The sequence below is a fragment of the Phascolarctos cinereus genome, unplaced genomic scaffold (genome assembly GCF_003287225.1).
Source record: "Phascolarctos cinereus isolate Bilbo 61053 unplaced genomic scaffold, phaCin_HiC Scaffold_2;HRSCAF=192, whole genome shotgun sequence".
Lineage (NCBI taxonomy): Eukaryota > Metazoa > Chordata > Mammalia > Diprotodontia > Phascolarctidae > Phascolarctos > Phascolarctos cinereus.
Window position 1 is genome coordinate 46756176 of NW_027555625.1, and position 24967 is coordinate 46781142.

Sequence of the window (24967 nt, forward strand, 5' to 3'; positions counted from 1 at the left end):
CCAGTACCCGGCAGGCTTTCCACAAGCAGGCCAGAGCACAAAGTCACTGCAGCTCAGGAGGGCCAGCCACTGGCCCAGGGGATGCCAAGAGGCAGGGGTGGGCATCGCTGTGGACATCCTGCCATCAGCCCTCTCTTCCCAAACTGCCTTCTGCACCCATTGTGAAAAGGTCAAGTGAGAACAAAAACACGGCATCCCTGGAGGGCACTGACCCCCCTCTCCAGAAGTCAGAGAGGCTGGCCTAGAATTTGCTGTAGTCTTCAAGAAAGGAAAGCTGGCCCTTTTTTTCCCCTTTTCTTTTCTTTCTTTCTTTTTTTTTTTTAAGAGCCTGTCACTTCAGAATTTTATCCATTAGTCTCCCAGCCCTGGCCACGTCACAGCCAAACCACTTGCATGGGTGCGTTAGCCAATGTGGACAGGAATTTCTTTTAAACACACACCCATCCTATTAACTGCTTTACAGAACACTTCTGTTTTTCAGCTGCAGAAACTTATAAAAACATCCCCTTCTCTCAGTCCAAAGGCTTAAGTTTATACCACTCTTACAAGGCAGAAATGAAGCAGGAGACTGCATTGGGCCTGTCCTTCCCTCAACAAGACTGGCTAACAGCTACATCATTTCACACATGCTATATAGCATTCTTTTTTTTTTTTAAAGAGAGAGAGGGGGGTGAGAGAGAGAAATTTCTCCCAGCAGGGTCACACTGAATACTACTGCCCCACTGACTCATAATGATCATAGCATTATCAGTAAACTTTACACATCCTAAATTTAACCCTTCATCATTCTTGTATGAATATCAAAAAGCCAGAAAAATCTCAGAGGGGGAGGGGGGAGGAAGTGGTGGGTCCTTGCTGAAGGTCCACAGACGACCTCTGAGGTCAATTATTTTCCTCTGAAAGAGACACCTGCTCTTACTCTCAATACAATCCTTCCACCATCTTGAGTTACAGTCTCCTCTGAGTAAAATAAAAATGTATCAGGAAACCATTTGCATCCTAGAAATAAACAAAGCAAAGAACTGTACGTATAGAGGAGTATTGGCATCTTGGGTGACAGGGAGGAATGTCACAATTACAAAGACTATTTTGCCCCCTTTACAGGAAATCTGAGGTTCCAGACCATTCAGGGCCCTAGCCCATTAGCAGGAGCCTAGTAAACAAGGAAATTCGGGGATTGTCTAACAAAAAAGAAGACCAAAAGGTTCAGCTAATACCTTAGGAAGCAAGGCCTCTCTTAGAGAACAAGGCCCTAAGAAACCCAGGAGACAGCCAGTCCAAGTTACACATTCCAACACGAGAGAACCTGGGAAGAGGGGAAGCAGAGGGAGCAAAAATAAAACAAAACAAAACAAAAACATGAAAGGTGGTGAATGACTTTTTAAACCAGAGTATTTTTTTTTTTCAAGTGCTCTGGTTTCTAGAGACACTGACTTCAGGCCAGCTGTAAAAAGAGTATTTACATAGTGATGCTAGCTAGCCATACTATGATCCTGAACGGGGTCGGACAATCTTAAAGAAAATCATTAAATAATTCAATTGTAAAAGTGACTATGAATCCTAGATGGTGATGATGAGGATGATAAAAATAGCAGTAAGACGGAGATACTATGCCCACTCCAGAGATGCTAAGCACAAAAGTCCCTTCAGGAAAATGAAGGAAAGATTCCAGGTCTGCACTTTACTACAAGGAACACACAAGCTGTCACATTAATTAGAGACAAAAAGAAAATGTTTGGACTCCCAGGCAAATCTAATTTTGCTGCTTGGCTTCCACTTTTTATTAATAAGAGGGATCCTTGTAATATGATGCCAGGAGGGAGATGGTGGAATAGTTAAAAATCTTGAACAAAATAAACTAAGACAACCAAAGAGCATGGTACAACGCTCCATGAGGTGCACGGTGCTCTCGAGGCAGCCCCGAAGAGGCCAGAGCAGAGGCAGGGTCTTCAGCAGGGGCCCGCTGTCCAAGGCAGCATTCTCTGCCTCGGAGGCCTAGCCATCCTAAGGGCTCACCTGCCCCAGTCACCTGCCTGGGAGCTGACCCAACCCAGGGTGAGCGAGGCCTTGTGCAAAAGTCAAACAGGTCCTCACTCCAATGACCACTAACTACCCCCACAGTGATGCCCCGTTTACCACAATAGCCTATCCCAACGCACGGCAGGCACCACATTCCTTTTCATCAGAAAAGGCGCCCATGTGAAGGTGACTTGTACCTTTGGCTATCACATGAAGAATCACCATTTTCTATGACATAGAAAATCCTCCTTTTCCTGCTGCCCCCCCCCATGACATGCTGCATATTCGGCTCTCCTGGGAACAGGTGCATGAAGAGAACACCTTCAGGCTTACCCTGCACCAACAGACTGACATTCTCAGAGCTCTGTCCTAAAACTGACAAAAATCCTCAGCCAGAAAGGGCAAGGCCTCCTTTCCCAGCTCTCTATAGCTAGTCTAGCCTCATCTGGAAATCATAATAGACAAAAGCCAGGAATATAAATATTTAAAAATAAATAAGGGAGCTTCCCCCATCCCCCAACCCTCTCTACTCCTAACCTTTTCCAATTTCCAGACCCAAAGGAAAGCCTCAGAAGCTTGGGTGGTTGCTAAATCGCCCTGATCCCAACTGTAACACCAGACCTGCCTCCCTCCACATACATATGCATGCACGGTGTAAATATATACATCCAGACACATGCACACACATATGTGCGCATATGTACACCTCTCCATATCCTTTCACTTTAACAAAGGCAAGTGTGATTTCTAAATGACACAGTTGTCTGCTTTCCGACATGTAAACCTTGTATTTTCAATACAACTGGATTTCTACATATTTATTCTTGCAAATCCTCTCTTTCCTCGAATTATATGTGCACATTGATTTTAAAACAAGTGCTTAAATGGCACTGGGGTTCTAGTAAAGAAAAAACCAGAAACAAGCAAAAAAAAACCAACCCAAACCCCCAAACACAACAACTCAACCCCCCCAAAAAACCCTTAATGCTGAGGTTCAGTCCTTGCCCTCCGCTCACCCTGTTATGCTAGGCAGTTGCATTTAGGGCCCCGGTATGGTCTACATACCCGAGTCCCTTTACAGAATGCAGATTTTCCACACAGCAGACCACAATACTCCTTCAAAACTATTAAGGGTTGGTGTTTCAAGGCCTACATACAGATGTTTTGATTCATATCCCCCTGACACAACAAACTTCAATGTCTCCATCTATTGTGGCCATGTTAATTCCATGGGTTAATTTTTTTCCCCATCCAAATTGTAGATGATTTTAGGTGTTGAAAACCATAATTCACTACAAAAGAACATTGTCATCTGGTTTATTTACCCACACTGACTCCCCTCAACCCTCCTTCAAAACAAAGACAAGACCCCCAGAAAGAAGATGTTATTCGATCCTGAAGTGTTTTCAGAACAAATTTTTTTTTAATAATAAGGCCCAAGAATTAGGAATGTACAAAGAAAAATTAGTCTTAAAAGATTTAAGAAGTGAAAAATATGTATGCCTATACATGTGTATGTATGTGCATATGTATATACACGTACATGCATGTAATATGTATACATGCATGTGTGTTGAATGATTTCTGACATGGTAGAGGGCAAACAGAATTACCCACGCAAGATTTCAGACCCCTCATTTTCTACCCATTGGGAGCATTTTTACATTTGTGTTACCAAACCTTCAGATGAGGAGTTTTTAATGACAAAGCAGTAAGACCCTTACGTGCAGCATCACAATGGGCACCAATTTATTACTGGAGTAGTTTAGGGGAAGGGGAATCCGAGTTGGACGCTTTGTTCATGGCCCATCTCCCCTGTCTGACATCTATTTACACTTGGCCTGATGGAAGCCACTGACTAGGTGGAGAGAAGGAAGCTTGGAGGGGGGGAGCGTAGAGGGGAAATGCTGCACAAAAGTGGGGGGGAGTTATTAACTCTTTAAATATCTCCTATTTAAAAATCCAAACACGAGATCAGAAATTTTACCTCTTTTCTAATGTGTACCGACCATTCTGCCTTACATGAAACATGGGTTAACACAATCATAATTAAATACCAGAAGCACGATTCATACGAACAGTAAAATCAGGAATCTGATCTAAGCTCCTGTTGCTTAGTAATTCTTTGCTGCCAAATAGCCAAGACCAGGACTGGGGGGAGTGGGAAAGAGATGATACAAAAAGGTATGTCCACTCTTCTTCCACCCCTCCCCTCCACCCCCCCACTCTCTTCCCAATCAGGTCACCTCACTGCTACCTTTTTTTCATTATGTATGTTTCACTTTTTTTTTTTTAAAGAGCAGACTTAAAAACACCGAGCTAAAATTTCAAGTCAATAATTTGGGATTTCGATTTCTGTTGGGAGCCAGGCCTACGGTAAATCTGTTTCAACACAGTTTCGTTGTGTCTCTGTAGACAAATAGGAACTGTGAAATTTAAAGAAAGGAATGAAAAACTCCTCTAAAAACAAAGGGGTTAAAAAAAACCCAGGACAAATGTTTTTGCTTTTGTGTCTCCCTCAAGCAATTGTTTGGGAGAGCCTGCCCTGACAATAACCATGAGAAGACCATCCAAAGGGGATGAGCACACGAGGGGACTTCTTTCGAGATGCCTTTGGTCTGAGCAAAAAAGCACCTTAGCTCAGTTCTCCAGGAACAAAAGACCAATGCCATGGAGGGGGGGAGAGGTCACCCTGGGTTTTCACATCAAGCCAAGTGTCAATGCTGGTTCATTTTTCACCCCGTCTTGGTTGGGGAGAAGCTAGCTAAGTGAACTTACTAATTATTGCTGCTCTCTTTCTCTTTATTATGAGCCGATCCAGGAGAAGGAGGAAAAAAGTCCCCTTTTAAGCTAAAACCTCTAGGCCTCCAAATGCACTTTTTCTTCTACCCTTATTTTTCTCACTGAATTTTCTGTTTTGGTTTCCAGTTGCAAATTACATGAGAACAAGAGGAGGGGTGGTGTGAGTGTGTCTATGTGTGTGTGTCTGTGTGTTTGTGTGTGTGGGGGGGGAACTGGGCATTTTGCAGTCATTTTTAGTAACATCAGAATTGGCTCTATAGCTACAAAGGCGAGTCAATTGACCCAGGGATAGGAAAAACATTTAGAAAAACGTTAAAGTGGAGATACAGCCCAGGAATAGGAGGTTGGGGGGAGGGGGCTGCCTTGAAATATTTTCTTCTTTTCTCAGCAGGCAGTCCACTAATGCCAGCTTTAGATTTGCAAGTGAATTGAAGTGGTCATTAGAAGTTTGGGGTGGGGGGGGAGGAATGGACAACAGGGGAAATATTAGAGGCACCAAAAAAAAAAAAGATGATAGAGGGTGGTGCGGAGAGGGAGGAGAGAAGAAAAGGAAACCTAGATGAATCACTGCAGTTCCATGGACAGGCCCCGGAAAGTTGCTGAGGGTTTAACCGGATCCTAAGCCGGGAGCCCCTTCCAGAGCTGGCAAAGCAGAGGAAGAGGAAGGAAAGCCAGTGGACCCTCACTCAGCCTTTGAACCCAGGACTTTAGTCCAAAGTGTACTTCCCCCCTCCCCGAAGGGGCCACAGACTCCGGGGGAAAACCAAGGTGGGGGTAGGGATCATAAGGAGTAAGTGATGAGGCTCAAGAAGCAACTGAAATCTGAACGGAAATGACATCAGCGGAGCAAAGGACCTGCTTAAGCCAGACCCAAACAAACCAAACTCCTAACCCTTTGTGTAGACAAGATACCTCTACACACAGCCTTCCTGAAATGCCACTGAAAAGTCGACACATCAGAATCCCAGCAAGAAAACAGATGACAGTGGGGGGAGGGGGGACCCAGAAAGAGGCCAAAAGCTCAGCTGACATTTCTCCCCTTTGCTGATACTTAATATTTATTGGTGTTTATAACCTAAAAGCCATGCTCTGGGCTTCACTTAATACCGGACCAGACAGCGCTCCCTAATGAGGCGGCATTACAATCAGCTTGTAATACTGAATTTTTAATGCTGCCAAGGATTCTGTTACATAATAATATGAAAAACAGAAGGTGGAAAGTGGTCTAGCGGACAGGACACCCTCGGATACTCCTAGCAAAGACCCTAAGTTTGTCCTCTTCTCTCTCCAATGCTGTCCCCCACCTCTTTCTCTTTTGCAAATCACTGCTGAATCCCCAATACATGAGGTCAGTCTGTAAACCAGAGAGAAGCCTGATTTTTTTTTGAGTATGGGATTGTTACAGCATTTGATCCCAAATTCTATTTCAGCAGTTTGAAGTTCAACTGGAGTTAAGAGTCCACTAATTCAGTGTCTCAATCCCCCCCCCAAACCATATATACTGGGGGGGGGGGTAGAGAACACTGGGCTTGAAAAGAAGCTGGGTAGAAAAGGACAAAAAAAAATGAAATTAACTTTCTTTACTTTAAGCAATCAGAAGAAAGACAATTATCCAGGGGACAGAAAGCTGAAACATACAAAGGGGAAAATGAAATCTGTTGACCATATTCACAGCTGCTGCACTCAGTTTACATTGGTGTAATTTAAAAGTATATAGAGAGAGAGATATAGCCGCCGCTGCTCCTCTCTGTAATACCCCAAGACTGTAAATCTATAACCACTGCAATGATTTAGTGATTAAAAACATGATAACACATTGTGTAACTGCAAACCACAGAATCCCTGCCAACTCTCCTCCAAGATAAAGGAAAAAAATACAGAAAATGTGTTGCTTGCAGCGATCTTGCAAACTCAAAAGATTTTCATTTTTAAAAATATGCTCGACCAATCTGAAAAGGGTTGGTGAAGCCTAAGACAAGCAAAGGAAAAAGGCAGCTTGATGGGGTATCCTTTTTCTTGTACTAACAAATTACCATCTAAACATGCCTTTTCTTCTTTTCTTTTTTTTTTAATAGTTTGTTGTAACTGGAATAACTGGTCTTGTGTGATGTCTTGCATATTCAAAGCTGCTTTGTAATAGGATATGGAGACCCAACCTTATTTGCCTGAACTCAGTAGGGGGTTTTCATCCCCTCCTCCTCTGTTGTTTTGGATATTGTATTGTGTGTATGGGGGTGGGGGTGTTGTTAGGAGTAAATTGTGGGTGCCAGGGCATGGGTGCTTTAAACTACAGAGCAAACACCTGAGAGGGGAGGCTGCAATTTGTAACATGGTTGGGGGAGCCAAAAATAAACACACACACACACACACACACACACACACACACACACATAAAATGAAAGCAGCTGTAGGGGTTTTGGCCTCTAAGCAGCTGACTTGACCCCATTCTCTATCCTTTTATTTCCCCATTGCAGGATTCCTGTACCTTCAGTCAGATTCGAACTCAATGTGACCCTAAGGGGGGGAGTTACCAAGCCCCTGAAAAACTGCTCCTTATTAAACAGGGGTGAGAGGAAGAAATATAATTGCATATGCATACAGACAAACTACATATACACACACTGTCATGTATGGACATACACACATCCATAAGAGCTGTTTCAATCACAGCACTAAAGAATTACCCCTTTCTGGCCCCAGGAAGGAGAACTCACAGATAATAAAGAGCCTCTTCCATCACTACCCCCCCCAAAAGAAAATTACTGTAACTCTCTATGCACACATATAAACACAAATGCACACAAGAATATTACTCAGTGGATTTTATATGTTTAAAAAGTTCATGAATTGTCTACTGTCTGAAGTAGGGCAGAACAGTTTATTCAGAGGAATCAATAGGAAAGAGCATTTGCAAATATTTAGATAAGCACTGTGCATTTTAGCATTAAGTAATTAAAACCTAAAACTGGGGGTGGGGAGAGGCTGGTAAGGGAGGGGCACAGACAGGAAAGGAAAGGCCTGCCTACAGGAGGTTTTTTTTTAATCCACACCTCTCCCATCCCCCCAAATTGAAATCCTTTCAAAACTGACCTAGTGCACACTTTTTACTAAATACTGCTCATGCACCATTTGCTATTCTATTTCAAAATCCATCTCTGAATAGGAATTCACCTACCCACCAAGATCTCAAGGCTGACTACAACAGTGTCTGCATCATAACATACACACACGGGGGGGGGGGGGGGGGGTTAGCAAGAAAGGAGGGGGGAGGGGGGAGAGGGAGGCTATCTTCTCGTTATAAGGCTTTAGTCTCTGGTGTATTAACCTTTCTCTTATACCATCTCTAAGTTAGTTACTCACATCGGCCAAAGAAATCTAGTCTTACCTTATAGGAAGGCCCATAAAGTGTAATTAATTGAACATACAAGCAATTCTCTCAATATACGACCCTCCCCACACTACTCTCTTCCAATCCATAAAGTTCCGGGACGTTTTGATGTTAAATACCTAAGAAACCTACAGACACTAACATACTAACTCACATACAGACACTAAACCTAACAGTAAAATAAAGTAATTTTAAAAATAAGACAATATAGTCTACTTCCTCTATAACAGTTCCATAGGGTTGGGCAGTAAATGCTAGAGTTTGCTATATTGCAATTAAATCCACACTGGGGGGAGAGGGAAAAGCCACTTGAGCACCCACCCTGCAGATATTGTAGAAATTTACAGTAAATGTAGGTACACGATTTCAGCACATTTGCCCTATTGATTATGCAGATTCTGATCAATCTTTTTCCCCTTTTCCATCTGCAAGGCTCTGTTTTCAGATGCTCAGAAAACAAGTTAGCCTGTTACTGGCCACTTTTCAAAGATGAGGGGAAGAAAAAGAAAATGAAAGACAAAAAAAAAACCGCGATAAACCTCAAAATCTTTCCACTCAAAGGTTTAAGAAATACAATTTTCCAAAGTGAATTTAGATTTTGGAATTGGTATCACAGCTAAGCACTTATTTTGTGTCACTTTCTTAAAATGCCCTTAACAAGGCCCTTTTTTAAAAAGTCTCCAAAACTGCAAAGAAAAAGCAGTCACACTCTTTCCTTCACATATTACTTAGACCACGTCCCAATAATCGAGACCAATAAAAATTGTCCTATTTGCCCTAACTTAAAGGGGGGGGGGGTCAAGACTTTTTGTTGTCTTGAAAACCCTTATAAACCTCCTTTACAGCAATTTATACAATAGGTGGAATTACATCACTTTACACAACTCAGATCAGAGGCATCAGATTTCATTTTGCAGATAAGAGATTAAAAATACATTCAAATCTAGTATCTCCATAGAATAACATCCACGTATAAGACGTAGCAGTTAGGTGTCAATACACAATTTAAATACACCTGTAAACATTATACATTTATAGCTGCCCTCAAATATAGTATGCAAAAGAGGACACATTAAAATGCAGAGCCTAAAAATCACGGAATATAATCTTGCATCCAATGTATAAAATACAGGTAAAGAGCAGAAGGGGGAAAAGTAGACAGAACATGAACAATCTCCTATTCGAATGAGAGAGAAACAAGAGGGCTCCTCCGATGTCTATCAACTCCGCTGGGCAGGCGAGCCCAGGCGTAGGAGGGAGTGTCTCCCCCTGGCCGGAGAGCGCAGCCCCCGGAGCCCCCAGTGTCCAGGGAAGGGCCCCCCTCTGGGGGCTGGTAGCCCTGCCTGCCCACGGGGCAGCGCAAAGAGCAGCAGCAGCAGCAGCAGCAGCCGCAGCCGCAGCCGCAGCCGCAGCAGCAGGAACAGGAGCAGCAGCGGGAGCAGCGGCGGCAGCGGCGGCTGCTGCTGCAGGTAGAGAGGTCCGGCCGGCCGTGCCCAGGGCCGCTGCTCGCTGCGCCGCTGCTCCCTGCTCCGCTCCGCTCGGCTCCGGGGCGTCCCCGTCCTCGCGAGTCAGCCCCCGCGAGTGGGGAAGTGGAGGGGGGCGGCCGGGCAGAGCGTCCCCCGAGCCCAGGCGGGCGCCCGGCTCGTCCCGGGGCCCTGGGGGGAGGGGGCGGGGGCCCCGAACCCCCCTGCCGGCCGCCGGGGCCTTTGTCTGGGCGCCCGCCGGGCCGGCCCGTGGCCGGAGCGCCCTGCCCAGCCCAGCCCTGCCCAGCCCTGCCCTGCCCAGCCGTGCCCTCCCCGCGGGGCCCCCGAGCCCGAGCCCCGCCGAGGCAGCGTGCGGCCGGCCGGCTGGCTGCGGCTGCGGGGCCGCCTCGGCTCGGGCTCGGGCTCGGGCTCGGCTCGGCTCTGCTCTGCTCCCGGGCCGCTCCGCTGCGCGGGCTCCGCTCGGCCCGGGCCGGCCCGGGGGTCGCGGGCAGCTGGGAGGAGGGGGGAGGGGAGGGAGCGGGAGCGGCAGGAGGAGGAAGAAGAGAAAGAGAAAGTTTGCAGGGCGGGTGGGGGGGGGAAAGGAGCAGGCAGCCAGCAGAGCGGAGGGGCAGAGCGGCGGCGGAGCGGGGCGGCCGCCGGCCCAGGGCCGAGCCGGCCGGCCGGGGCAGCCGCAGCCCGCCGAGCCGGGCCGGGGAGGAGCGCGGGGCGGGCGCGGGAGCGGAGCGGGGGGCGGGCGCCAAGCGCGGCGGGCGCGGGACGAGCGGCGGCGGCGGCGGCGGCGAAGGAGCCCGAGCTCGCGGGAGCTCGCCGGGGGCTCCGGCACGAGGACACGGGAAAAGTTGGCACTTACGCGGCTGGTTGTCCGGCGGCGGCGGCGGCGGCTGCAGCGCGGGCGGCGGCGGCGGCGGCGGGAGCTGGGGGCGCTCGGAATCCCGACCAGAGGCGCTCGGGCTGCAGATCCCATCAAGGCAGCAGCGGCAGCGGCAGCGGCTGGCGGGGGGCGGCGGCGGCGGAGGCGGACGAGGCAGAGGCGGCGGCGGCGGCGGCGGCGGGGAGCGCGCTCGGCGGAGCCCGGGGCGGGAGGCAGCCTCAGCCTGGGAGCCCGAGCCGCCGCCGCCGCTGCCGCCGAGCAGCATGGTCGGTGGGGAGTTGGCAGCCCCCCGAGCGGGCAGGGGCCGCCGATGAGGAGCGGCGGCGGCTCTAGGCGGTAATTGGGATGCAAAGCAGGCGGCGGCGGCGGCGGCTGCCGGGAGGAGGAGGCGGCGGCGGCGGTGGCGGCGGTGGCGGCGGTGGCGGCGGTGGCTGCAGCGGTCGGAGGGGACGCGCTGGAAGTGGGAGCTGATGAGTGAAAAGAAAAAAAAGTCTTTGGATCTTTATTCTGCTAATTAGTTTCCTGCAAAAAATGGCTGTGATTAATTCAGTGCGCATGTGCTTCATTACCCAGGCACGACGGGAAGGGCTAATTAGCCACCTTCTGGATCAATAAGATTCAGCAAAAAAGAAAAGGGGGAGGTGGAGGGAGGCAGAGGGGAGGAAGGGAAAAAAAAAAAGCAGGGGAAAGTGATGAGCAGGGCAAGGAGAGCAGGAAGAGAGGATGGGAGAAGAGACCAGGAAGAGGGAGAGAGGCACCAAAAGTTTATGCATGTATTAAAAACACACACACACACACACACACACACACTCTCTCACACACGCACACACACACACACACACACACACACACACACACACGACTGAGATGCAGAGAAGCAACAATGGGAGCCAGCCTGGGATTTTTTATAACAAGATTTTTTTGTTTTTTTTTTCTTTTCCCCTTTTCTTCCTTTTTTTCTCTTTTCTTTTTTTCTTTCTTTTCCCTTCCTTTTCTTTCCCTCTCCCCCCCCCCCATGCAGCTGCGGGTGTTTAAATAGGAAGAAAGTAACAGAAGGCAAGAGTGAAGGGGGGAGGGGACGTGGAGGGGGGGGACAGTTAAATGCCTACGTTTAAATGAAAGCATAGAGAAGTATCAGAAACGTAGATGGAGACACTTTAAATTGCAAATCTCGGAGATTTTCTCTAAGGAAAGTGTGAGGAAACCTTCTTTTCCCCCTCCCTCTCCCCCCCCCAAATGAAGAGGATGTATTTTTTCTTAATGGAGCAACTTTAACATATTCCACAGATTGGCCAAAAAAAAAAAAAGATGTTAAGCTTGCCTTCGGAAATAAGATGAAATCTTCTGTAGCTGTTTGGAAAGAGAGGGAGGGGGTTAGTGATGATTAGAAGAAATAAAAAGAGAGAAGTGAATAAGAACTAAATGGAATTAGTGGGGAAAAGGGGTGAGTAAAGAAGGAGGAAGTAGAAAAAAGGGGGAGAAGAAAGGGGAAAGTTGTAGTTGGAAACAAGCACAACTTTTTTTTTAACCTTTCTGGGTTTAGGAGAAAAGTAAAATCAATTTTCATGTGTAAAGCCTGGAAAGCAGATGTTTTCAGAGCACAGAGCTATTTTGCCATCAAAAGCAGGAATGTAGTGAAGGCAGTGAAAAATGATTTTAGACTAAATTTTTAAGAAAGAAAAGCTAATGTATTTAAGTAGTGAGGAAAGGTCTGTAGTGTAGAAAGGGGGGGTATAACATCCACCTCCTCTAATCTCTTCCCCCTCCCCCTCATCCCACCCCACCCCAAAAAAAAAAAAAGTCTTACAGCTACCTCCAAGAGTTTGGAGCAGTCTGGAAGCCAAAGGGCTTGAAATGAAGGGATAGATTTCAGATAAAGACTAGGAGCTGCACATCGCAACAGAGCCCAAAGGAGATCTCTGAAATCAAAGGCAGCAGCCAGGGATACTGCTACTGTACCTGCTCCCAGCACATCAAAGCCATCACTTAGGCTGGTGTACAGTACCTCCAAAAAGCAAGCAAACAACCGAAGAACAAGAAACTCCTCTCTCTCTCTCTCTCTCTCTCTCTCTCTCTCTCTCTCTCTCTCTCTTCTCTCTCTCTCTCTCTCTCTCTCTCTCTCTCTCATCTCCCCCCTCTCTCTCTCTCTCTCTCTCTATCTCCCCCTCTCTCTCTCTCTCCCTCTCTCTCCCCCTCTCTCTCTCCCTCTCTTTCTCCCTCTCTCTCTCCCTCTCTCCCTCTCCCCCTGTCCCTCTCCCTCTCTAGTCTCAGCGTCACTGCTGCTGCAATAGATTTTTAATGACAAGTATGTATTTATGTAAGTCCTAAATATGAATTAGTAACACTGAGATTACAATGTCCGGAATAAAATAAAATGCAATTTACACTTTAAGTGGACTCAAAACAAACATAAAAACAAAATTTGTACTATTAAAGGCTTTATTAGTAAACCATGTAACATTGTTTAGGGAAAGAAAGCTTTACAGCTAACTTTTCTTGGTATTTTTTTTTTTGCCATAGTCTAGTTTTATTGCCAACTTATTTTATAATGAATTGGGGGATTAATAGTGAAACCTGTTTGATTAGAATCTGATGTTTAATTTTATGAGATTTCCTAGTGATCTTAAGAGCATGAAGCCTCTCATTAAAGCCCAGAGTGAGGAAAAGGTATAGGAGTTTTCAGGGTTACCTCATCTAGCCCTTCTGAACTCATTCTGGGAATAATGCTGTTTTTATTTAGGAAAAAAAAATATGTTTAGAAAAATTGAGGGTTTCCTCTCTATGAGCCAAATCTGAGTTGCCATTCAAACTTTCCTAGTTGCTTTTCCATGCGGGACAGCTGATCAATAAAGCCAAGTCCAGCCTGTCTTGCTACAGGTTTCACCAGTCATTGCTTGCAAAACCTTTGTCATTTTCTAAAAATAAAAAAGCTAAAAGTTATTGTAGAAGAAGGGGCTTTTTTTGTCCCCCGTACAATGTGCCTTTTGTGAGGTTAATGCCATTCTGGGACTTTCTATAGCCCTGGACAATGGGGATCTCCAGGAGGCTGCCAAGCCTCTGCCTTTTTTCTTTTCTTGGCTTTTTTTTTTAAGGGAAGGATGAAACATTCCTCCAGTCCAAACACAACCTCTACTTTGATTAAATAAATATTTATCTTTATTGTAACCATTGTATATTTTACCTTTAGTTTATACCCAGTTTCTGATTATTATTTAAAATTTTCATTTACAACAGCTAATCGTTTTTTTCTTTCAGCCCAAAGTGCAGGTCAGTGTAAAATGTAGCTGAATGAAGGGAGCCTGGTGTGTCTGAATTTTTTCGTAAAACATCAGGTAAGGAAAACTGTTCAGAACCTCAGGAGTATGTATGTTACGTATATTTTTTCATATTTATCTGCCTTCAGGAACCTTCATTAATCTGTTAGTTTTGCTTTATATTTTAAGGATGCAGCAAAATTAAATCTCTGTTTTTAGGGTTAGAAAATCTCTTAAATAGCATTTATTTATTTTCGATTTGAAATGTAAATAGTATCTACCAAGAAAGCAATGCTAACTAGGACTGAACTTGCATTTTGTTTTCTTATACAAAAGGAACCGGAGAAAGCTTATGTCTCCATTGGTGTTGGTTATTTTGAGAAATCTGGACATAAATGTATGTCATGTTGCAATATAGGAAAATGCCAGCTTAATCTTGTAAATACTTATGCTAATTTTACTGAGTGAATTTGTTATATTGAGGAGAGGTACCAAGCTTATATGATTGAATAATGCTTAAGTGATTATACAGCATGTGTAAAGATTAATTTACTTTTAAAAATGAAAAAAAGACCAAGGAATTCAGAATTTAAATCTTGTATTTATCTGGCAAGTAGGAAGGATATTTTAGACAAATCAGTTTTTTAAATGTTCACAGAATGTAGGGAATGTGGTATGTATGCTAAATATTGCATTCATTTGTATATTTCTCAACCTATTTCTCAAATGAATGTATAGACATAAGTATGAAGAGGGATACACACAAAAAAGAAAATGTATAAATAAATATACATATGTGTTTGTAGATGGATATATAAGCAGTATGTGTGTATACATAAATGCAAACATCTACACGTACAAGGTATGTATAAATAAAGGTATGGTACCTGGTTGTATGTAACATCCATGTGTGACTATTTGTATTTATAGATACGTTTGTAGCTTCCATTCCTTGAAAGTATAAAATAGAAATGTTTGGTTTAATAATGAAGATTCGAATAATGGCTGATAACTGAATAATAATCTGCTCCCCTGTAATCTTCAGGGTATGGACTGAAATAGGGAGAGGGGGGGATCGTTGGGTCCAAAGGCTGAAGATGCGGTGGGTCAGTCTGAAAAGGCAAGAAGAAAAGGAAGGGGGAGGTCGAGAGGAAGAAAGATCCTACCTCTGGGGCCCTGAGCTTTCTTCCGCAGGGGGCAGAAAAAACACACACACACATGTGGAAGCAGGAAGGGGTGGAAAGTCCCTGTTCAATGCAACTAGATAGACGTAGCTAGATCTCAGAATGGTTACATGTAGAACAATACCTTGTACCTTTTTGAATTTGCATTGTTATCCTAAATCTATTGTATGTGTATATGTGTGGCTGTTCTTTTCCCAAAGACAACATATGGATTCCATAAATGCAAACATGCCGAAGTGCATCTGTCTGGGTAGTTAACACAAACCAAACATCCCTCATTTCGGCAACTCCCTGTTACTCTTCTGGCTCTAGGAGCTCTCCCGTTCAGTGTCACTCGCTCATTGCTCTCCCATTCTTGTCCTTTTGTGGGCTCTTAAAGTGATCCAAAGAGCCGAGGCGTGGAGGGGGGGTTGGTTGCACGGCTAGGGTCAGAGGCACCACTGCTTTTGCCCTTTGCTGCGAGGAGTCTAAAGGGTTAAGCTGCAAAGCAAGAGGAAGGGGCAGCACTCTTCCCAGAGCTAGGTCCAGCCGCAGGCAGCTCTGATTTAGGGGTCAAGTCCTTCGACACCTTTCTCCTGCTTCTGGAAATGGCAGAAGATGAGGTAGAGAAACACAGGAGACAGAGAGAGAGAGAGAGAAATAAAATCAGGCTAGGCAGTTGCGATCCGTCTGCCCCTTTCGCCCCCAGAATAGAGAAGTAACATCCGAACAAATCGAACTGTTCCCCTTTCCCATCGGGGTACAGCCAGTCTGAGCGCTGAAAAAAAAATGTTAACTTGGTACCTCTGTCCTACAGTTATTTATACTGGGCTCGCACGCAGAAAATCAACAAGGAATTTGCTCCAAACATGCCAGATCGTAAAGATCTGTAGCTGTGTCTATGTATTTACGCATAAAGAAAACAGGTGTGTGTGTGTGTATGTGTTCGATAAAGTTAGGGAAGTGTGTGTATTCATGGAAATGCTTGTACATAGATCTGAAATTCAGGCAGAGCGCCTGTCCTCTAGTGTTGAATGTACATAGAAGTATATAAGGCGTTTCGCTCTCATTTTGTTTCTATCTTGTCAATCCACTTTCTGATAAAGAGCTTTACCCCAAACTCGATAGCCTGGAGAAGACTTTATCAAGGTACTTTCACAACTCGGACTAATGAAAAGCACATAGGTATTTGTTTCTCAGGCATTTGACTGGAAGGGGCAATCTGCTATGTATCCATCCTGCCCCTGGGGTTCTGCAGGACACACTATGGTGGGTGGGTGTCCGTGTACACCCGGTACGTGTTGGATGTAAGAGCGCGCCCAGATGCAACTATTTACATGCTGCAGGGCAATATGTGCAGTTGAATTCAGAGCGACATTCACAAATACACACTGAAGGACTGAACATTTAGCACAGTATCTCCTTTGGAAAGTTGCTTAAAGAAAAAGGAGTTTTCTGGAGAAAGCTGGCTCGAAATAACCGAACTCCCGAGAGAGGGGCGACTGCAGACAGAACCCTGGGGAAAGGAGGCGGAGCTGGGAGGGAGAAAGAAGTAAGATGGACTGGGGGAGCTACCCGATATCCTAGGTTGTAATTCCCGGTTTGGGGGCGGGGATGGGGGGGAGGATATCCCATGGGAGTGTAGTTTTCCTTGTTCTTCAGTTGTTTAGGGTGAGAGAGATTCCCACTGATTACAGTTTCTGACGCTGGGGCAGAAAGAAACTGATCAGCTGGCCGGCCCTCAAGAAAGCAGAACACAGTTCTAGGAGAGCCACCCCTAACCCAGGGAGAGACTCCAAACCACTGAAATCAAACCAAATTGGCCATTGAATCCCCGGAGGTTCCATCCCTGGGGCAAAGGGGGAGGGGACAAGCTTCCCCCCCCTTCTTTTTTTTAGCTACTTCAAAAGAGACCACAACCTACTACATGGGGTCACTCCATCACATAGATTTAAGATATATGTGTGTGTATATCTATATGTAGGTATAGATGTAGACGTTATATATTTGTGTGTGTGTGTGTGTCCTAATTCTTAGAAGCAAAAAACTCTAAAGAATTGACACAAAACTTGGCTCGCCAAAGTCCTTGAAATAGTTCCAAATGATCAAGCCATCCATTCATTTTTAATACAGTGCATATTGTGAAAATACGGGTCAAAATAGTCAATTCTGCGGCATTTGTCAGATTCTCAGAGTTTCCTCCACTTTTGCAATGGAAATCTGCAATGAAACCTTGGGAGCCGGAGCAGGTGAGAGGCTGTAGTGTGCCCCAGTGTTTATTACCCTCATGATCAGTAAGCCCTTAGTTGTTATTTTCGATATAGTAACTTTTCTGTTTGCATTAAATCTGAAACCAGAGGCAAGGGAAGTAAAGGGAGAAATAACGTCTCTCCTGAACGAAGTTAACAACTGGAGCGCAGTAGATTCGTAGCTTAGGGATTTCAAAGGGTACACAACTTGGGAAAATGATCAAGGACAGTGTATCTATTTGCCAGAGAGGTAAGGGGAACCATACAAGTCTCGGAAAGCGAACTTGGGAGCAGGTGGATGGCATGGGGGTAGGGGTAGGAGGCAACCTGATACCTTGTGCCCATTTACACATGGACGTCCAGCGAAGGACTTTGGAAGAGAGAGAGATGCCAAGGGTGGCACATTCATTGCTGAGAGGCAGAAATGCAGCAGAGCTGATAATGGAGAGATGCACTGCTGAGCAATTCCACCCAGATGTCTGCATTTCTTGTAGGCATGTATTGCTTAATGGACAGGGAACGGAATACCTTTATTGCTGAGAAATGTAAAAAGAGATTTATCCTTGTACATATTCTTGGGAGACATGTGTGTTTCTTCTAGAGAAATAACTGAAGCCAACAGATTGTTTTTTCCTAAGGAAAAAAAAAAGGGGAGTTAGGGAAATCGGTGGGGTCTTTTTTCCCTTTTCCCAGTATATGTGCGCGCCCGTGTGCCTCTTCCCAATTCAATGAGATTTTTTTAAATGAGAAAAAAAAATCCTGCTTATGGTCCTTTCTATCCCATTTTCTTCTCTTTACCCTAAGAAAACATCTAAGGTAAATCTAACTGCACCTCTTAGGAAGGCTTTTTAAAAAGAAACAATGTTTTAGGGACACGCACCAACTTTTTTTCTTTTTTCCAAATGGAGCTTAAAAAAAAAAATCAAAGAACAACTTAGAGCAACGAACAACATCGAAGAGACTATTTTCCCAGGCAATAATCTTCGGATTCGTTTATTTTCTACCCTCAGAAATGAGAAAAGGGAGCATCCAATCTTCCTTGGCGCGGATCCCGCGAAATTTGGAAGGCGCGGTTAGTAAAAATGCAAGACAGGAGGGCAACTAGTGGGGTCAGTAAGCACACGGGGAACTTTCAGGCGACACCCCTCTGACTAAGAGGAATTCGGAGGCGCGAGGAGCAGCGCCGCCCAGACCCCGTTCGTCTAGAAAACAGTCAGCTAGGAGCCCACTGGTCCTCTTCAATCATGATGGAGTTAGGGTGACATTTGGGGACCACTCCTCCTTCCCATAAAGTGAGTCCCTGCTGTCTCCGGACTCCTTCAGGTGAACCGGGCGCTGAACCTTGGCCGCTTTTTTTGCCCGCTTGACCTACCCTTCCAACTTCTGCCCAGTAGCCTTCTTCCATTCCTTCCTCACTTCACCTCACCCCCCAGAAACCCCCGGGGGCCAGGCGGGGCAGCTACAGGTTGTTTCGATCTAGCCTCTTCCAGATCCGAGATACGGAAAACAGCCTTTTCACTTTTCTGATGCTACAGTATTTTCCTGCTCCTCGGGATAGTCTGCTAGCGCCCACATCACGAAAGGAGATTATTTTGAGGGGTTTTTTTAGTTGCTTAAATCAATACATCAAATACAAACTCTTTAAATTTAATGGCAAAAATTCACCCTATTTTTAAAAAAATAATTTTCTGACATTTTCCTTATGTCACTCCTCAAGTGGGCAAAAGGGGAAGCTTTGGGAGAGTGACATTCAGCCAGCGATTCAGGGAGACCCTCCTGGGGACCATTGCCTGGTTGCCACATACTTCATACAGAGGCGTGTGCCGCTCCCCAGCCAAGAAAGCCAAGGTTACCTTGATTCCAGGACCCTGGTCCAGAGGGCCCTTGGGAGCTAGTGAAATGACTGGAGAGATTTCCTACTTTCCTTCCCCCCTCCTCAGCAACTATCTTGAAACCCACCCTTCCCCAAGGGCCCTGTTTCCCTTCTAAGGCCCAAAGGAAGGAAAATAATGAGAGTTCTCCCCCTTAGTTTTACTGTCCTCTCCCATTTAACAGCTGGTTTGAAGAAGTCTGCCATTTTCCTCTCCGGTTGCCCCCACACCATGGCTGAAGTGAGAGATATTTTCCCTCAGGCTCGCTGTGGCTGGGCATTCATTCATTCATTCATTCATTCATTCATTCATTCATTCATTTGTTCGTTCGTTCATTCGTTCATTCATTCATTCTTCCATTCTTTCTTCCATTCATTCAACAAATATCCACTCCCTACTATCACTGCCGGAGGCTCTCTAAGCGGCAGAAATCCACCAGCTGCTGCTTCTGCCCTGGGGCACCAGGGTCCTGAACCAGAAGGCAGATGATGGAGAAGATGAGGATCATTAAACTGACTCCCAGACAGGGATGGGAAATGTTCCCCTCCTCGACCACTCTCAGCCCCTGCAACCCAACTACCTGCCACTCCACAAGTAGCCTGGCCTTCCTGCCTGACCTGAGTTTCCTAAGTGAGGAGAGTGAGTGGGGAGCTAACAAAACCTGGCCCAGGGAATAGGCTCAGCTTCTCTGGGTTGCAGCATGTGCAGGGAGGGTGGTCTTGCCTGCTGGGTTTCTCAGTCAATCATTGGTAGGCAATTCTGACTTGAATATTTGGAGAGCCAAAATTAGGAGCAGGAGAGAACACTGTGGTCCTCTTGTCCACAGACATACAGAGCAACAGCATCTCAGATAAGACAGCATTGCAAAGGATGCTGCTGTTTAGTGTTGAGGACTGGAGGGGCTTGGAGATCGAGCCTCTCCCTCTCCCTCTCTTCCTCTCTTCCTTTCCCCCTCCCTTCCCCCCTCTCCTTCATCCTCCTCCTTTATTCTCCTTGCCCTTATCCCCAATTCTGTTAGAGAAGAAAAGGGAAAGCTGGTGGATCTGTCCAGAAGTCAGGGGAAGCTGCAGCAGCAAAGTATTGCTCATAATGACACTTAAGCCCAGACACTTGAATGCTAAAGGTTATACTTACATTCTTCAAGACAGGGCTCTCTGCCAACTTGAACTGTGTTGTGTGCTCACCATGGGCCTCTCCTCATTCTTGCTCTCTCCTACCCCATCTACAATCCACATTCCTCCTTCTTTTTGTCTCCCCAAGGCTTCTAGTTCTTAGCATTTGTCACAATAAATGAGGGGTGCTCTTGGGTGTTGATTCTTTTTTCCCTCACTGACTGCCACAGAGCTCATGCTGCTTCTGCCTCCCTATTCATTTTTACCTCTGTTTGCCTTTGTGATCAACTGTATGTTCCAACTGGTTATCAGAAAGTCTGCTTTCACATCTAAACTCACTTTTTTTTCCCCAGTAAGGATACACTAATCAACATTTATATCAGAGGAAAATCTGGGAGACTCCTGTCCATTTCTGCCCATAGCCTACTGCTACAGACATCTTCGACTATCAGTCAGAGATCAGCCAGTTCAATGACATTTAAAAAAAAAAAAAGAATAAAGCTGCTCAGTGTGTGAATGATATGATGACAGAGCATCACTATGATATAAAGAGAGGAGGCAAAATAATTCCATTCATAAAAAAAAAATTCTTAGAATGAAAAGTTCTCATTCCTATGAGGAATTGATGCTAAGGGTCTCCACTTTCTCCTCCCTAAAAGAGGACAGAAAAATGATAGCACTTTCAATATGGTGTCCATCAAAAAAGGCACCATAGAAAAGGAAGTGTGTGTGTGTGTGTGTGTGTGTGTGTGTGTGTGTGTTGTGTGTGTGTGTGTGTGTAGAGGGGAGATGGGGGAGAATAAGAGTCATCTCTTCAGAGTAAGAAGTTAATAGCTTGGAAAAAAAAACCCTTGTTGATGAAAGGTTCCATGGTATAAAGAGAAAAGTAGTGGATTTTGGATCAGAGGACCTGAGTGTGAATCCTAGCTCTGCTGCACGTTACCTATAAACTGAGGCAAGACATTTCCCTTCCCATGGGCCTCAGTATCCTCATAGTAAAATGAGGAGCTTGGGTTAGATGGTCTTCGTGGTTCCTTCCAGTTCTAATTCCCACAAAACCCCCTTTTCCCCTTCCCCATTAAAAAAGTGCCAAGATAAGGAGGAACAGAAATGAGGCAGAAATGGGTAGAACACAAGGAATAAATGGGGGAGGGGCAGGAGGAGATGGATTGAGAGGGGCAATGGAATATAGGTGAAGACTGAAAAGTTAGAGGAAGGAGAAATTCTCTAGTTTTGATCTGGATTTAGTGATAAGACATTAGCAAAGCAAACAGGTCTGTGCCTGATAAAGAAAGGAGGAAAGAAAGAAGGAAAGAAGAAAAGAAAGAAAGAAAGAAAGAAAGAAAGAAAGAAAGAAAGAAAGAAAGAAAGAAAGAAAGAAAGAAAGAAAGAAAGAAAGAAAGAAAGAAAGAAAGAAAGAAAGAAAGAAAGAAAGAAAGAAAGAAAGAAAGAAAGAAAGAAAGAAAGAAAAGAATGGCAGCTGCAGAGCATTATCCCCTGAAACAATTGCCCATGATATTGCTCTATTTGCAGGCCCAGTGTCTAGCTACACCCTATGGTACCAGGGGAAAGTCACATTGTGTTTTTGCAATTTTCTTACAGTTCCTGATGTGGGTGAGCCAGTTAGTTCCCTACTCATCTGAGTCAGCAAGCTAACAGGAAGGGATGACTAGTTGGCTAACTATACTCAAGAGAATTAGAAAATCCTCTGAACTGTGAGTAAGAGACAGAAGGAGAGAGAGTGGAGAAGTAACAAAACGATGCAGCCTCTTGCTGTCCGGAATTTGAGAAGGGAGCTTTCCCTGGGTGTTTCACTTTGAAGCTATTCACCTTCAAGAAAGAAGCTGGGCTGGGGGAGGGGGATGCAGGGATATGTGTGAAGGTCCACTCCCCTTTCAGTCTGGCTAGCTTTGGCTTCTTTTTTTGGCTTTAGCGTTTAGTGTTCAAATTCGCAATAAACGTAGGCTGAACATTCAGAATCAGGCACTGAACCATTAAAAATATAATAAGGGGGTAGGACTGTCAGTTTAAGAGATGTGATCTCATCTCTTGTTACTGTATTTGGTCGAGAGTTTACTCTCGACTGAGCCTGCGTGAATAAGAGTGTGTATGTAGCAAGAAAGGATTGGCCGGAGCTGCCATAGAGGGTTTGCTGAAAGGCTTGTTAGGGGAGCACTACTGACCATGCAATCCAATTACATAATGCTTCAAAAAATAACTCTACTAGGAGCTGGGAGTCATGTCAGGGTGATGTATTTCCTTAACAGAGGGAGGTATCAAATATGCATTTTTAAACTCAGAGCCTGATAGTACATTTGTGCTACAGATCTGAATACTTCCCCCTCCCCCAATTAGGGAAATCAAATCCCAGGAGAAAATGTTGCCATTTCTTTCCTTTCCTTTCCAGGTGGTGTTGCAGCCCACCGTTTAACTTGGCTGATTTTTTTTTTCTGTCTCCTAGGCCAGATTTACACAGTAAGAAATATCCCAAATCATCCATGTAACCTTCTCTATTATGATCTGGATTAAGTGAAAGTAGGGGAGGGGGTGAGGAGGAAGAGAAAAAGGGCAGAGCAGAAGGGAGGGAGAGAAAGAGAGTGAAATAAACAGCTTGGTTTCTTTTCTTTTTTTTTTTCTTTTGGTGGGGAAAGGGAGGTAGGAGAACAATATTATCCTGAGCATGATGCCATCTTCCATGCTATCCATATACCACAAAGCTGGTCACATTCTTAGCCTTAGGAAAGTAGTTTTAACCTTAAGAAAGTAGTTAAGGCCATAATTAGAGTAGATTCTTCCCCCTTGCCCTAACCCTGAATAATCCAGAGAATGGCCTTCATTGTACATGCAACTATACATGCAATATCTTTGCATTGATGCAAAGACATTACACTTTGAGTGAGGGCCCAGAGATGAAGCAGAAAGATGAAAGGTTTGGTTTGTTTTTAAATCAGTTGACCTGCAGCCACTTTACCTTTGTGAGCCTTAGTTTCCTCATCTGTAAAATGGGGATAGTGAGATCTACCTCATAGGGTCATAATGACCACCAAATGGGATAATGCGTGTAAAGCACTTTGTAAACTGGAAATTAATATTAAAATACATGCTAATATTATGATTGTATTTAAGTATCTGTCTTCTCCTAAGGAATCAATAACTTCCTGGCCTGGAGGAATTACTGGTGCAATTCACTGCACTTTATCAAAATGGTCAGGACCCCCTCCCCCTTTTACCATTTCAACTCCTGCCATATTTTACTTCAGGGACCCTTTGTAAACCCCCCCTTTTTTTTACTCTGTCTGAGAGTCATATTAACTTGTCTCTCCCCATATAATCTGTTCCCTGGGGTTTTAATTCCTCCTTGTGGCACCAAGATCTCTAGCTGAACTATATCAAACCCCATTAGTATATTCTCATTGAGTCCCTGAACAGTTTCTCTTTCCTAATGTGGATAATCACAGCATTTGATCCTTTCATCCTAAAATGCAGACTTCCAATCCATTCTTAATCTAGACCAATCTAAACTCCTTCACAAAGAGACAAATGAAGATGAGAAAACTGGTGCTTAGGATACTAATAGTATTTGACCTCAGATGTCTATTTCTTTCTTTCTTTCTTTCTTTCTTTCTTTCTTTCTTTCTTTCTTTCTTTCTTTCTTTCTTTCTTTCTTTCTTCCTGCCCCTCCCCCATAATTCTAAATGACTGGAAAATAAAAAAATAAAAAACCTACTTGATGGAATAGTTTTCCTTCCTGTGGTATATTTCTTATGTTTAATTTTTTTTTTTTGCTTTTAAATAAAATTTAGTTATGCTAGTCTCAGGCCATCTTGCCTGGGATGCAAAATCCTGCTTGTTCAAGATGCAGCAGAAAAGAAAGGGTTAAAAAAAAAGGAAAAGAAAAAGCATTAACTACTCTCACCCTCCCTTATCCAGCAGGCTCAGCCTTGATGGAGTCTATTTCCAGTCTGTTTACCTGGCAAGCACCACATGACCAATCCAGAAGCAGATGCTGACATCACTGTCTCTCGTTCACATGTGCATTGCTCCCTCACTGGCTGCAGGCTGAGCCCTCATGCATTCCTGCATTTTTTCTCCCTTCTCTTTTCCACAGTCCTACATTCCCAATTCTCTCACACATTCCTTTGTTTTCTTTCTTTGCTTCACATATTCTTTTGTCTCTTTTTTTTTACACATCAATAATATTCATCTCTGTATTTTCTTTAATGAATCTTTCCTCTTTTCTCCATCTCTTTCAGGTCTCTGGCCATTTATTGTTCTTTTTGTCTTTAAAATGCTCCTTTGCCTCTCCCATAGGCCCAGGGTCTCTGAATAAAATGGACCCACTAAACATGCCCTGCTAGGGATGGGGACAGGGGTAAAAAGTATACCAGGGATTTGATATTCCATTTCCTGCTCCTTCATGCTTCCAATGGACATTCTTTATGTCTTTCTCTGTCTCTCTCTGTCTCTGTCTCTCTCCCTCTCTGTCTGTCTGTCTGTCTGTCTCTCTCTCTTTCTGTCTGCCTGTCTCTCTCTGTCTCTCTCTGTCTCTGTCTCTCTCCCTCTCTGTCTCTCTTTCTCTCTCTCTTTGTGTCTGCCTGTCTCTCTCTGTCTCTCTCTGTCTCTGTCTCTCTTTCTCTCTGTCTCTCTCCCTCTCTGTCTGTCTGTCTCTCTTTCTCTCTCTCTTTCTGTCTGCCTGTCTCTCTCTGTCTCTCTCTGTCTCTGTCTCTCTCCCTCTCTGTCTGTCTGTCTCTCTT

At 44.8% G+C, this 24967-nt stretch overlaps 1 protein-coding gene across 1 annotated transcript in view; it reads right to left on the minus strand.

The window, feature by feature from the left end:
- ZFHX3 (zinc finger homeobox 3) overlaps positions 1 to 10620 on the minus strand; it is a 318956-nt gene extending 308336 nt beyond the window's left edge. The window contains 1 exon segment of the mRNA XM_020963589.2: positions 10544 to 10620. The gene's annotated coding sequence lies outside the window, so the exon portion shown is untranslated.
- Positions 10621 to 24967: the final 14347 nt, after the last annotated feature.